This window comes from Bos indicus, chromosome 8 (genome assembly GCF_029378745.1).
Source record: "Bos indicus isolate NIAB-ARS_2022 breed Sahiwal x Tharparkar chromosome 8, NIAB-ARS_B.indTharparkar_mat_pri_1.0, whole genome shotgun sequence".
In the NCBI taxonomy this organism is placed as follows: Eukaryota; Metazoa; Chordata; class Mammalia; order Artiodactyla; family Bovidae; genus Bos; species Bos indicus.
In genome coordinates, this window is record NC_091767.1 from 30,838,110 (window position 1) to 30,852,910 (window position 14,801).

The window sequence follows — 14,801 nt, forward strand, 5'->3', positions numbered from 1 at the left end:
TCCTCTCACAGAGGTCCCAGCTGGAGCTCTGACTCTGCTGGGGAGAAGAGGAGGCTGAGAAACAGCTGATCCTTCCTGGGATGTGCGACTAAGGATAGCCGGAAATTCAAGAGAGCAAAGCACAGACAACGCAAGGAAAGTTCTGGTCCTGGAAACTGAGAGGCAAGGACAGAGGGAAACCCTTCTTCAGCAGTTTTTACGCAATCATGACAGAGAAAAAGGATAAAACTAAAGCCGTTCTGAAGATTATCTTTCTATTCCACCTCACTTCTAGCTTTAGATTTTATATTGACAATCTAAGCATTTTTTTGCCTTGAGATAATTTGGCTAGATCAGGGTCTTAGAAAAAAAAAAAAGAATCCTTGCCTACAACGTTTGATCCAAAGAAGTTTCATGAGAAGATGGATGAAATGTGAAATATTTGGATTCCTGGGGCAACTACTATTTAGGTATTTACCTACCTATAGTCCAGGAACTCACAGATAATGCCTCCTACCAAGACCAAAGCATCACTATTTGCAGTTTAAAACTGGCTGATAGTGGAAATCAACTTTACTTGACAGAAGCTTCAGGAGGAAATTGAAGCTCTCATTCTAACAATGTTGGTTAAGAGGTATTCTCCTAATTTTATCTCTGTTAAGTCACAACTAGTGAATTTCCTCATTGACATATATGTTAAAGATACATATATGGGAAGGGTTATATACACAAGGGAAGGGTTTATTTTTAAGTGTCTCCCACATTTTCCTGATTCCCAGAATTTTATATTATTTATAGAAACAATGTATTTGGTATCTGATGAATAAAGTTTAAAGATCCAACTCCATCAATTACTGTGTGACCTAAGTTAGAGCCTCAAATTCCTTATCTGTGAAAATGAGGAAAACAACACATTTATAATTTTGGTATAAAATTTAGAAGCAATTGATACAGTGACTGGTACATTATAGAATCATAAGTAATAATAACTAATATCATAATGTATAAATAATTACAATTGACTGTTGTGAATGAATATAAGTATTTATATTTCACCAACAAATGGTGAAAATTAAAGGAAGTGTTTGAGCACAGAGCACACATCTGGGTTACATTCTCCAAATATTTGAAACCAAGATACCTTTATCCAAAAACCAAATATCAATTTGAAGGAATTTTTACATCATCTAGAAAGAAAGAAATAACCTAAAACTAATCCTTGTCAGGATCTACTCTAGGCTATAGTACAAAGTATTTAGCCAGAATGCATTTAGAAGAAGGACACTTCTCTACCGTTGGCCTCCATTTTATCTGAACCAGCATTTGTTCTGGCTGGTTAATGTCGATATATATGGATTATTAAATATTTTGAGTTGTATTCCTGACCACTAGTGCTTTGAAAATGCTACTTAATATTTAAAATTTTATCAAAGTATAGATGATGTACTGTGTTGTGTTACTTTCTGCTACACAGCAAAGGGACTCAGTTATACACACACACACACACGTGTTGTTTTTCATATTCTTTTCTGTTATGGGTTATCACAAGACACTGAATATAGTTCCCTGTGCTATACAGTAGGACCTTGTTGTTTATCCACCCCATATATGTCAGTTTACATCTGCTATCCCAAACCCCCAATCTAGCCCTTCCCCACCCTCCCTCCAGCTTGCCAAACACGTCTGTTCTCTATGTCTCTAAGAATGTTTCTGTTTCATAGATATGTTCATTTGTGTCTTAGATTGCAAATGTAAGTGTGATATCATATGGGATTTGTCTTTTTCTTTCTGACTTACTTCACTTAATATGATAATGTCTACATCTATCCTTGTTGCTGGAAATGCACTATTTCATTATTTTTATGGCTGAGTAATATTCCACTGTACATGTGTACCACATCTTCTTTAGCTACTTATCTGTTGATGGACATTAAGGTTATTTCCATATCTTGGATTTTGGTAACTAGTACTGTTATGCATGTATTGGGTTGGTCAGAAAGATTTTATGGAAAAAACTCAAATTAACTTTTTGACCAAATCAATATCTTTTTGAATTATAGTTTTGTCTGGATATATACCCAGGAGGGAGATTTTCTGGATTGTACGACAACTCTATTTTTAGTTTTTTGAAGATTCCCCATACTGTTGTCCAAAAACACTGTTAATCCTCACCCCAAGCCTTTGACATATCATTGTCCCAATTTACAGATGAAGGAGCTATGAAGTGAGGGGGAACATTTATATCCAAGCTGATTTGAAAGTACTCTTCTGGGGCCAACTTTTATTACAAAACAGTAGCAGAGCTGTATGTTTGTCATCTCTGTGTCCTAGTATCCAGGAGAGTCCTGCCAGGGAGTTGGTGCTCAAAATTAGTTTACTCCATTGAAATGAACAGAGGGTTGCTCATCTTTTGGGGGCTGAGGAATATTTCACTTGTCCAGATTCCATGGGGAATCAATTCAGGATTTCATAGTCATACCTTCTGTCCCAGGCTACAGCTTTAAGAATTTGAAGATTCCACCATGTTTAATAAGCTTCCCCGGTGGCTCAGTGGTAAAGAACCCATCTGGGATGCAGGAGTCATGGGTTCGAGCCGTGGGTTGGGAAGACCCCCTGGAGAAGGGCATGGCAACCCAATCCAGTATTCTTGCCTGGGAAATCACATGGACAGAGGAGCCTGGTGGACCACAGTTCATGGGTTTGCAAAGAGTCAGACACAACTGAGCAACTAACACACACCATGTTGAATACATCAATAAATGCAACTGCAGAAAATTTACTTACATTAACCTCGCTCCCGATTATGGTAGAATTTATTCTCAGGAAAGGGGCAAGTACTTCTAGAACTCTACCCCAAGTGAATATGATATTAATGAATATATAACAACTAATGAATATATACAAATATATTCAGAAAACTATTGTTAGAAATAATTAGAAAGTCATAAACTGAATACCTAACAATAGAAGTATGGCTTAATGCAGTCATTATGAATCATTTTCCATTACTTTATAATTTTTTATTAAATAAATATTTTATTCAAGTATAACATACAGAACAGAAAAATACACAAACCTTAACTATGCTCTCAATAAGTTATCAGAGAATTACACTCTTAATCACCATCAAATTTTTAGAAATAAATTATTCCCATTATACCAAAAACCTACTTTATGATCACTCTTAAATACTATCCTCACTTTCTCAAAGATGTCTATTAACTTGACTTCAAATAGTATAAAGGGAAATACCTATTATAAGTAAAAAAGATCAGAACAAATTGTTTATGCAGTATTCTCCTAGTTATGAGATTATTGATATGTAACTAAATGTTCAGGAAATTGCTAGAATGAAATAATGAAAATGTTCTCAGTGATCATCTCAGCAAGCAGATTAGGCATTATTTTTATTTTCTTTTTATTTTACGTTATTCTAATAAAGAAAGTATTGCTATTGCTAAGTCACTTCAGTCGTGTCCGACTCTGTGCGATCCCATAGATGGCAGCCCACCAGGCTTCCCCGTCCCTGGGATTCTCCAGGCAAGAACACTGGAGTGGGTTGCCATTTCCTTCTCCAATGCAGGAAATTGAAAAGTGAAAGTGAAGTCGCTCAGTCGTGTCCGACTCTCAGCAACCCTATGGACTACAGCCTTCCAGGCTCCTCCATCCATGGGATTTTCCAGGCAAAAGTACTGGAGTGGGGTGCCATTAAGTTGAAGGTCAAATATTATGTAAATGGAGTAAAATTTATTACAATTAATTACAAACATGATTTTTTCATATTTACTAGGAGTTGGCATTATTATTATAGTCCTAAAATGTGGAAGGGATCAAAAGTTAGCCTAGGAAGTTAGGCTAGTACATACAATGATATTTAGAATAATATGTTCCTTATTAGAATGTGGTCAATTATCATACACCTTTGGTTACACCATGGACACGAGTTACCATGAACCCCAAACACACACCATGAAACCACATGTGGTATGGAAACCCTCCTAGCTGGTGTGAGTTTGAATTTGCTGCCAGCACAAACCTTCTAAGGTTCCCATCATACTAGCTTTGCCATGTTCCAGATAATTTCTTCCCTATTGTCCTGGCTCCGCTTGGGAAAGAAAAAAGTAGAAAAGATGCTGGAGATCAGGGCAGCAGAAGGTTCTGAGTTTTGTACATCAGTTGAAATACACTAGTGCGTAGACAGCATTTTCTGCATCTTGCTCATAATTAACAAGAAAAAAGTATATTTCTGTTACCTTTGTTTTTCCAGAAGGTAGGTAATGTATTGATGTGAGGATAGAGATGTGGAGAAAATTTTAGTTCTCAAAGAAGCCTTAAATATATGGCTCAGATGGTAAAGAATCTGCTTGTAATGCAGCAGACCCATGTTTGATCTCTGGGTTGGGAAGATCTCCTGGAGGAGGGCATGGCAACCCACTTCAGTATTCTGGCCTACAGAATTTCATGGACAGAGGAGCCAGGAGGACAACAGTCCATGGGGTCCCAAACAGTCGGATACAACTGAGCAACTAACACACACACACACACACACACACACACAGTCAAGATTAGCTGGATTCCTTTTCATTCCACACTTTCTCCTAATATTTCTTTTATTGCTTGTATATTTATTTTGAAAATAGATTAGAATTTAGTATACAGAGGGGATGGATGAGACCTAGAGGGAATGAAACAAGAACTAAATAGAAAACAAATGGAAAGGAATTCAACAAAAGTAATTCACAATATCCAAGAGAGAAGCTGACAAATTTCCTAATCACAAAAACTTCCCTCTTGGGAAGTCAGTTTTCCCAGAAAGAGCTGGAGAAGGGAACAAATATTTAAATCATTGATGATAAAAGCCTACTCCTCCATCCAGGCAAAGGACCCTGATTCTGCTCTGTACTGTGGAGAATATTCCAGACTGAGTTGTCCAGGTTGCTGAGAAATTGTAAAATTTGAGCTGGGTAAAGGGAGTGGAAATTGTTAAGAGTCTGGCTGAAACCTCATAAATAGTAATGAAGTTAGCAAATCTTAGGCCTCAAACTGCTCTCTCTATTGTCCAGGAAGATACTATTTTTCCTGGAAAGAAAAGCCCAGGATAGTGGAATGTCTAAAAATCCTGCTGTAATAGCCAGACTGTAGAATTTAGTGACCAGCAGTGACCCAGAGTGGTAATTTTTCAAACCCTGACATTTATTTAATGCCTTTAATGTGGTTATGTAAAAGTATTTCACATACACACTATTAATATTTAGGTGCCAGGTGGCTGCTAGGCATAGTGGCTTATTATTTATGAGTCTTTTTCTTCTGGTTCGTGGGAAGATGAGTGACTGCCATTGACCCAAGAAGGATTCCTTTAACATCACCCATTAAATTCTTCAGAGAAAGAATAACAGTATTTTGCAGCGGGTGGTATTACAAAGTATACTAATGTACTAGAACAGAGATCAAGAGAATTGCATTATGGTTGTTCATTTGTAACAAGTAAAAACTGGAAGTGGGTGCATTTGCTTAGCCTCTCTGAGTCTCAGTTTCTTCATCTGTCAAATGGGAATGTTAACAGTGTTTTTCTCAGGGCCACATGCTGTATGCCTGTCAGAATGCTTTGAAAATAGAAAACGCTTAAAACTCATTTTCTACCTCCATTTAGAGGTTTCAGTTCCCTCATATGGAAAAAAAAAAAATAGTCATTAGACATGAAATGTCAAATAGTTTCATTTCACCTGATAACCCCAGCCAATTGATATTAATTTCTTGGAGTGTGCCCTGAAAAGGATTTGAAATCCAGTGTGTCTGAAAATGCTAGATAGATTATTCACGTCTGCCTTGGATGAAAAAAGAAAAATGGCTGCCCATGTGGTACTTATTTCCCAACCCCCACCCCAACTCCAAATCCTAGAGTCTCTGATTTTGAACTTGGCCTCTGTGTTTATGAATTACCTGGGGGAAAATTAAGGAAAGCTAATTAGGATCATTGTTACTAGATCTTTAAAGCAGCCCTAATAAAACTGGGCAGAGCCTGGCAATTGCCCTACTCAGCTTAGGGCCTTTTGCTCGCAGACATTGCACAGCAGCTTGCCTTGCTAACTTTTGACCAGTGAAGCTCTAAGTCAATGGCTGGTATTTGAATATTTGCCAGTAAAAACAACCTTGTGGAGTTTTATTACCTTATATATTCCCAAAGGAGTCATGATAAGATCTCTGCTTATCTTATTTCTTTAAATCATTCCACTCACCTTACTTTACTTCTCTGAATTTCACAGGAGGAAGACAAGGAATTATGTGATTGGGATAAATGAAATGTAGTCAACAGATCATTAATAAGTATAAAAAGTAATTTCAGAAATTAAGTGCATCCTCATGTATAATTACTGAATTTACTGAGACTAATGTTTTAAATATTAAGTTCTATTTTCATGAGTTTTTCACGTTTATGTAAAAATTCTTTTAAATATTATTTTTTAACTACCCCAAAAGGTTTCAAACTTAATGCAGCTATTATGATTAGAATTTATTCTATTCCAGGTGTTGTATATTTACATATGTATAGTTATTCTTAGTGGTTGTGAATATAACAGTTATAATTTTAAATTCTCATTCATGCAGAATTATAAATATTTTCCTGTGTTTTTCATCTTCATTATAAACGGAAGAGGTCATGCTAATTGTAGCATAGTATGTCATCAACGTTTGGATCAGAACTGATTAGCCATTTGCTTCTCATAGAATTTTTATATTGTCAGAGCCATATTATGGTTTGAACTTAGGATTGTCTACACATTCCAACAAGTTATACTACACAGACCAATTGAGCTTTGCTCTTTTACATTGAAGAAAAATATTTTGTGTAGAAAAACAAGCTCCATAGTCCATCATTAATTGTTTAAAAAATTGTTAAAAAAAATTGTTTAAAAAAGAATATATCCTGGGTGAAATATTTTATATATATCACATTTTGAAATAAATAATTTCATTGCTTTCAACAATGTCATAGAGTTTTGATATAATGAATATAAAGACATTCCTTTAAACATTGTGCCATAAAAAATGTCATCATGATATCTGAAACATTTATTGTCATCTTAAATTTTGTCAACATGACGAGCCAACACCGTTATAGCTATGGATCTCCACTGGGCATTCATGGAGAATTAGTGGAATGAGTTACCACCCCTCTCTCTGGTATACAAGAAACCTCCTAAGTGAACAGTCTATAAAAAGAGGTGAAATATAGTTGAAAAATACAGTAGATTGGTTTTTAAATAAGACAGCTTGGGTAACCTTGCTGTGTGATCATGGCAACGTCATTTAACTTCTCTGTTTTTGTTTCCTCATCATATAAGTGATATAAAGACTCAACTGCTCTTTGAACAGTGTCTAACATATAATCCCTCAACACATTTTAGCTATTGTTATACAAATTTACTCCAAAGACAACGAACCAGGATTGGAGGGAGATAAGATTCCAAGAAAGGCATGATGTTTGTCATTCTGATGGTCTTCTAGTTCATCTTCTAGGAACTCATGACAAACTCTGAGGATGGGAATCTACTGAAATAAATGAAAACAAAAAGAATCATTTTGTGAAAATTTTCAGCTCATTAGAAGAGAAAGTAACCAGGTGACAAAGACAAAGCCTCCCAGGTGGTAGATGAGGACACTGGGATCCTCACATTAGTCAACACGATCATCTTCGATGCTGTCATTGACTAAAATCATCTACAGCAGTGCCTTAATGTGACAAATAACCACACATGCCTATTTGTCACTGGTAGCAAAGAAGACATGATCCTAAAAAGGCTAGAGAGAAGTGAAAATGTAAAAAAGAAAAAATAAATTTCCCAAAATTCTCAGAGAAGAAATTTAGAGGGTCTATTCCTGATGGTAGGGGATTTGCTACTGAGAAATAATGTTTTGTGGCACTAATGTCACCCACAGACAGTTATGATATATTGCACCAAGTTTTAGAGGTGTGAATAGAATAATGGTTTGCTACAAAAGTCCAGAAATTGGTTTATTTGACAAGCATTTACTGAACAGCTATAATTGTTGTTCGAGGCATTGTTTACTGTACCAATGAGAGTTGGATAGGTGATATCATCATAACAAAGTACCCCCAAATCTCACTGATTTATAATAACAAACATCATTCTTCATCTATGACATAGGTCTCTCATGGTAACAATGGCTCTCCTCCGTCATCATCTTCACTTACAAGAGGCAGCCAATGGAGGAACTTCTGTGTGGTATATTGATGGCCTTATACTAGAGAGAAAAGAGAAAGGGTGAAGCACTAGTTGAATGATGAAGCCCTTCTGTGCTCAAGGACTATGTGTCAGCTCCTTCCATGACCCTCTGAATTCAACAGAGCAGGGATATGTGATCTCTTACAGAGTGGAAGACCAGGGGTGGGGGAAACATGAATTTTCAGCCAACAGCAACACAATTGACTTGCCATGTAATCTATCTTGTAGAATTTCATTTGGTCAAATTAGTCTTAAATATGATACTTTTTGGAGTAAACATGCAGACATCAGTGAAAGCACAAATTTGATAGTACAAAGTCAGTGTGCTTTTAAGTGTTAGTTCCTTGAGATTATTTGGAATTGAGGATCATATGAGTTCAGGGCTCAAGGATTCAAAAATATCTCCAGATTCTTTCATCATTTCCCAAAAGCAAAGCAAGAATAAGTAGGATACCAGACATTTATGCAATCCCTATGAGATCATACAGGCTAACAGAGGAAAGTTTTCAAAAGGCAAAAATATCATAGAGTTTCTTTTCAATAAACATTATTCAGTAAATACATCATTCATGGCCTGGAGACATACCTCCTTGGGTTGTGATCCTGGCAGGTATCATAGATTCTACAAGATGGGGCAAGTTATATTCTTACAGAGAAGATCTTCTTTTGGAACACCCAAGGATTACAAAAAGTGTAGCTATCCTTCAGATGAGATTTTATTTGCTGTGTTTCTTGTTCAGTGACCCTTCCTAACTGCACATAGGATACTTTTCATTCTTTTGCTTTGGCCAATTTTATCTTCAGAAATCCTAGATTTCTGTAACTGAATTGATCTTGCCCTTTACTGAATTTATATAGATGAAATGGTCTTGTTTTAGACTTCTGAAACTATTTGTAAACCTCTCCCTTCACATGTTTGAAATAAATGTGAGGCATTAATTCTAGTCAGACAACACTGGGCCCAATTCACTTGGGAAAATGCATTTCAATGTGCAATTTATCATTCAGGGCCTGTCCACTACTCCCTGAGAGTAAATTAGGTAGTTTGAAATGTGCATTAAACTCCTCCTGGCTACTAGGTACCATTTAGGGCTGTGGAGCAATAATTTACTTAGTGGTAACTTGGTGACCTCAAAAAGTTTATGTTATTTTGAAAGTTCTTAATTTTCTTCCACAAAATAATTAATGCACTAGGAGGCTGGGTATGCTTATAAATATGTTTCCAGACAGGCAACAACTATTGAATAAATAAATAAGATAGTGTCATCAAGCAGATACAGAAATGAAATGTTGCATAAATGTGTTGTCTATCCTATCCACACAACAGATGTTTATCTCACAAAACAATTATTTCTTTGGATTTCTTTTTATTTATAGGATAGTCTTACATTTTATTGTAATTAGTAATGCTTCATAGCTATAAGGATTTCCAGATTCACATCACTGGTTTTTCCATAGTACAAAGCACATTTATCCAAAGTTAGAATAATGTTCTAAATATCTTGAGAGTTCTGACAGCAACTTATATCCTGCTTCTTCCTTGATTCACAGCAAAGCTTTATCTAGGTTAACTAAGTTGGTTATTAAGTTTCAATACCTCCTACATCAGTTGCTCATTTATTCAGTTCAGCTCAGTTCAGTTCAGTCACTCCATCATGTCCGACTCTTTGCGACCCCATGAATTGTGGCATGCCAGGCCTCCCTGTTCATCACCAACTCCCGTAGTTCACTCAAACTCATGTCCATCAAGTCGGTGATGCCATCCAGCCGTCTCATCCTCTGTTGTCCCCTTCTTCTCCTGCCCCCAATCCCTCCCAGCATCAGAGTCTTTTCCAATGAGTCAGCTCTTCACATGAGGTAGCCAAAGTATTGGAGTTTCAGCTTTAGCATCAGTCCTTCCAAAGAACACCCAGGACTGATCTCCTTTAGAATGGACTGGTTGGATCTCCTTGCAGTCCAAGGGACTCTCAAGAGTCTTCTCCAACACCACAGTTCAAAAACATCATTTCTCCGGTGCTCAGCTTTCTTCACAGTCCAACTCTCACATCCATACATGACCACAGGAAAAACCATAGCCTTGACTAGACGGACCTTTGTTGGCAAAGTAATACCTCTGCTTTTGAATATGCTATCTAGGTTGGTCATAAATTTCCTTCCAAGGAGTAAGCGTCTTTTAATTTCCTGGCTGCAGTCACCATCTGCAGTGATTTTGGAGCCCAGAAAAATAAGTCTGACACTGTTTCCACTGTTTCCCCATCTATTTCCCATGAAGTGATGGGACCAGATGTCATGATCTTCGTTTTCTGGATGTTGAGCTTTAAGCCAACTTTTTCACTCTCCACTTTCACTTTCATCAAGAGGCTTTTTAGTTTCTCTTCACTTTCTGCCATAAAGGTGGTGTCATCTGCATATCTGAGGTTATTGATATTTCTCCCGGCAATCTTGATTCCAGCTTGTGCTTCTTCCAGCCCAGCGTTTCTCATGATGTACTCTGTATATAAGTTAAATAATCAGGGTGACAATATACAGCCTTGACATACTCCTTTCCCTATTTGGAACCGGTCTGTTGTTCCATGTCCAGTTCTAACTGTTACTTCTTGACCTGCATACAGGTTTCTCAAGAGGCAGGTACCCCTCGCCCAAACTCAGGGGCAGAGGCCAAGAGGAGCTACCCCACATCCGAGGTCAGGGGCAACAGCTGAGAGAAGCTACCCCACACCAGAGGTCATGGGCGGGGCTGAAAGGAGCTACCCCATGTCCAAGGAGCAGTGGCTGCACGGGCACAGGAGGGCCGAGAGGAGCTATTCCATGTTCAAGGTTAGCAGGGGCAGCTGTGAGGAGATACCCCTCGTCCAAGGTAAGAGAAACCCAAGTAAGACAATAAGTGTTGCGAGAGGCATCAGAGGGCAGACACACAAATCATAATCACAGAAAACTAGTCAATCTAATCACACGGACCACAGCCTTGTCTAAGTCAATGAAACTAAGCCATGCCATGTGGGGCCACCCAAGATGGGCAGGTCATGGTGGAGAGGTCTGACAGAATGTGGTCCACTGGAGAAGGGAATGGCAAACCACTTCAGTATTCTTGCCTTGAGAACCCCATGAAGAGTATGAAAAGGCAAAATGATAGGATACTGAAAAAGGAACTCCGCAGGTCAATAGGTGCCCAATATGCTACTGGAGATCCGTGGAGAAATAACTCCAGAAAGAATGAAGGGATGGAGCCAAAGCTCATTTATTAAAGTGCCTCAAATTAAGCTTCATCCACTAAGTTAAGTACAAGTTGTATCCTCTGGATCTTGCTTTCACTTGGGGAGAGAGAATTACTGATATAAAGAAATACAGCATTCATCTATTCTAAGGTGCAAAGATTTTCATATGTTGATATCTCTAAAATTTGGATATGTCTTATAATTGATCTGCCTACATTTCTTTGGTAGCACCTTTTTCTCTCTTTTTGTTATAAAGTGATGGTACGTTTTGTAACTGATGGCATATTGGATTTTTGAAACGTAAAAAGGCAGTATATTTTAGAATTTTGAAGACAAAGACCTGAGTAAAATAGCTCTGAGGCTTCTCAGGTGGCTCAGTGGTTAAGAATCCACTTGCCAAAGTAGGAATTGCAGGAGACACAGGTTTAATCCCTGGATGGGGAAAATCCCCTGGAGGAGGAAATGGCAATCAACTCCAATATTCTTGACAGAGCACCCTGGAGGGCTACAGTTTATGGGGTCACAAAGAGTGGGACGTGACTGAGGGACTGAGTACGCTCACAAGAAAATAGCATAAGACAAGCAGAAGCTGATAATGTTTTCATACCCATTTCAACTATACTGTCCCTCTGAAGATGAGTTTATTCCCACCAACGTGTTTTGTAAATGTTTGAATGGGGCAGAAATTGACCATTATATAAAAGGAAAATGTGTGTGAAATTTTGAGGAAATATATGTGTACCATAATAAAGCAGCAGAAATATTTATTGTAATAACTAAAGATTATTCTTACTACTCTCCAACTAATGGGAGTTGAAATACTGACTTGCCAGTGAAGCAGAGTTTTGGTAAGACACACTGATCCAAAAAACTTGTGTATACAATTAATATATATCTTTGGTCAGAAGAGACCCATAAGGGAATGTCTTTTTCAGAAAAAATTCTACTCAAATCATTTCAATTGCATCTACTCTGGACCTCTTTGGATGAACCATCAAGTTCACATGTCAGTGACAACAGAGACAGGCGGGTAGAGGCATAGGAGACAAGAAAAACAGAGAAAAAGAAAAAAGGAAGGAAAGATAGAAGGAAAAGAAGAAACAGAAGAGATTACATGTAATCAAGATATGGAATTCCTCAAATTATACCCTTGATGTTACCCTGAATTTAAAAAGATATTCGCCTAAATATTCTACACATTTTTATTAACAAATAAATACTAAAAAATATATATGCTCAATTCTGTTAGTAAAATGTGATGCCCATTAGAGTTTGTTTGCTATATTATCCTGAAGTATCAACAAACACCTGGAAATCCCACTTCTGATACGCAAAATGTCAAAATTCCAAAATGTGATTTCATGAGTATTCCAACACCAAGCTCCCTGAATAGGGCACTTTTCAGGAAAGATTTCATTCAAATTTAAACAGCTATGTCATAATTTTCAAATGAAACATATATAGTTGAACATCTTGTGAATTTAAGTCCTAGAGTACAGCATAACTGTAAACTATTATATGATAACAACTATTTTCTGTATCTATATACCTTGATAGCATTGTGAAGAGAGAAGTTAAGATGTGATACACATGTAATATGGAAGATCCTGAGACTGAGGCCTCTGTACTGTTCCAACCAACATCACAACAGATTCACACTGAAGTTGAATGTGAAATATGCATTTGAACTCTGAAAACTTTAATAATATTTATACATCTATAAATTCTACATTTGCCTGAAATTACTCTTCAGAGTCTGTTTATAATCTTTAATTTATAGAGTTAATTGAAATGATTAAGAAAATCCCAACTTCATTGGAAATTAGGGAAAATAATATAATTAGTTTTTTTCCTTTTGATTCACTTCTATTGACTCTATTGATCCATCTGTACCTTGTGAGTATGACCAGGATCTGGAAGCATGCAGTAAAAACTATTAAGTTTGAGAAACGTGGCCCTCAAACTTTTATTTATACTTGCAACCTTTTAAACATCCAGTTAATTACATTACATTCATAAAATAATGATAATTATATTTCCTTTTATAGTTATCAATAGGATTAAATGAACTCATCTATACAAACATCTGGCACATCAAGTATGTTCAATCATCGGTTGGTTAAAATAAGTCCCATATAGCCAAAGAAGTGACTTAGCAGCAGCAGCCAGAGAGTAGTAGTGGCAAGGGCACCCCACTCCAGTACTCGTGCCTGGAAAATCCCATGGATGGAGGAGCCTGGTAGGCTGCAGTCCATGGGGTTGCTAAGAGTCGGACACGACTGAGCGACTTCACTTTCACTTTATACTTTCATGCATTGGAGGAGGAAATGGCAACCCACTCTAGTGTTCTTGCCTGGAGGATCCCGGGGACAGCAGGGCCTGGTGGGCTGCTGTCTATGGGGTTGCAAAGAATCGGACACAACTGAAGTGACTTAGCAGCAGCAGCAGCTTACTTTTTAGTTATGTGGTAGAGTCTGTTGCTGCTGCTACTAAATCACATCAGTCATGTCCAACTCTGTGCAATCCCATAGATGGCAGCCCACCAGGCCCTGCTGTCCCCAGGATTCTCCAGGCAAGAACACTAGAATGGGTTGCCATTTCCTTCTCCAACGCATACGTGCAGGTTAGAGTCTACTTGATGATTTACTTCTACTTTCTCCTTCCCTGGTGACTCAGACGGTAAAGCGTCTGTCTACAATGCGGGAGACCTGGGTTTGATCCCTGGGTTGGGAAGGCACCCTGGAGAAGGAAATGGCAATCCATTCCAGTACTATTGCCTGGAAAATCCCATGGACAGAGGAGCTTGGTAGGTTACAGTCCATGGGGTCACAAAGAGTCAGACATGACTGAGCGACTTCACTTTCACTTTCACTTTCTCCATAAATTTCATAAATTTCAGTAACTCAACTCAATAAATATTTATTGAATGATGTGATAGGTCTAGCTGCTGCTGCTGCTAAGTCGCTTCAGTTGAGTCCAACTCTGCAACCCCATAGATGGCAGCCCACCAGGCTCCCCCATCCCTGGGATTCTCCAGGCAAGAACACTGGAGTGGGTTGCCATTTCCTTCTCTAGAGAACAAGGGTTCATAGAGAATGTTGACATGTCAATAATATTCACATGAGAAGAACCCTGTACCCCTGTTTTACAGTTTTAGCAAGAAGTGTGGATTTCCTTATGACAAAAGTGTGGTGAAGAAGATGAATGATAGTGGGTACCATAAAACCACTGATGAAAAACATTCAGAAAAGATGAGCCTGAAGATACTAGTGAAACATAGAAACAGCATCCATAATAAGATGAGGAGAAAACCACAAAAGGTATATTAAAATTCAGATAAATTCTAAGATAGCTTAAAGAC